At 48.7% G+C, this 1,172-nt stretch overlaps 1 pseudogene; it reads right to left on the bottom strand.

Annotated features, from left to right (window-relative positions):
* Positions 1-264: 264 nt before the first annotated feature.
* On the bottom strand, positions 265-874 carry LOC125357192 (annotated as a pseudogene).
* Positions 875-1,172: the final 298 nt, after the last annotated feature.

Genomic DNA, 1,172 nt, shown 5'->3' with positions numbered 1-1,172 from the left:
TCACCTCATATACATGAAGCCCTAGGTTCGGTTCCTCAGCACCACATATATAGAAAAAAGCCGGAAGTGGCATTGTGGCTCAAGAGGCAGAGTGTTAGCCTTGAGCAAAAAGAAGCCAGGGACAGTGCTCAGGCCCTGAGTCCACACCCCAGGACTGGCAACAACAACAACAACAAAGACAGATGTTTTCAAATCCTATATCCCATGTTTTCTGTATGACCTTCCATTCTTTTTTTTCTTTTTCTTTTTTCTTTTCTTTTTATTGAAGTCTTGAACCGTTGCTTATGGTAGCAGATGAAGAAGGGAGCCATAGGATTCTATCAGACAAAACAGGGTGGAGGGGAAAGGGGGTGGTGTGGGAGAAGGGGAGAAGAGAGTGGTGGGGGAAATGGGGCAGGGAGGGCAGGAGAGGGGCTGTGGGCAGAGGTGACCAGGGGTCCTCACTCTCCCATGCAGTGGCAAAGCCCAGGAACATCAATCTCTGCCCTTACCTGGAGGCCGCAAGAACATCGAGGAAGGACCAGGGGTCTGTGAACATTTCAGACATTCCTGTCATCAAGCGTGTGGGGAGGGGCAGGGCCGAGAGCCCTGGGCACTGCCTTCAGGGCACCCTAGTCCTGGGCCAAGGCAGCTTTGATGGTGGCCACCAGCCTCAGAAACTTCACCTCGGTGTCCATGTAGCCATCATCCCCTTCTTGGAGTGAACCAACATCCCGCCTACCATCACCTCAAAGAAGCCAGTGACCTGCGGTGTGCCCTCGCCACAGATGTCCAGGTACCCGGGGAACTCATCTTCCAGTTTCTTCTTAAGCTGGAGATACATGGGCTTGTAGCCTCAAGCACCACAGTACACGACCCGCATGGCAAGGACCATGCCTGTGGACCGCAGCGACCTCCGGTGATGACCCCCCCCTTCCATTCTTTCAATAAGCATTTATTGAACATGACTATGGGCCAAGCATTTTTCTAAGCACATTGGCTATATCAGAGAATAAAGTGGATAATGATTCTTAACCTTTCTAAACCTTTGTTTCTTCATACATAAAATGGATAGAGTAATATTCATTCATATGGTTATTGTGGAAATTAGGTACTCAACAAATACTAAAGATCATTTTGCCCACACTTAAAGTCTGGGTAAAAGAGGATAAAAATGGTATCAACAGACACCA

Source organism: Perognathus longimembris, chromosome 9, assembly GCF_023159225.1.
Source record: "Perognathus longimembris pacificus isolate PPM17 chromosome 9, ASM2315922v1, whole genome shotgun sequence".
Lineage (NCBI taxonomy): Eukaryota > Metazoa > Chordata > Mammalia > Rodentia > Heteromyidae > Perognathus > Perognathus longimembris.
The sequence above is the reverse complement of the archived record's forward strand: the minus strand, read 5'-3'. Positions and strand labels throughout refer to the sequence as shown.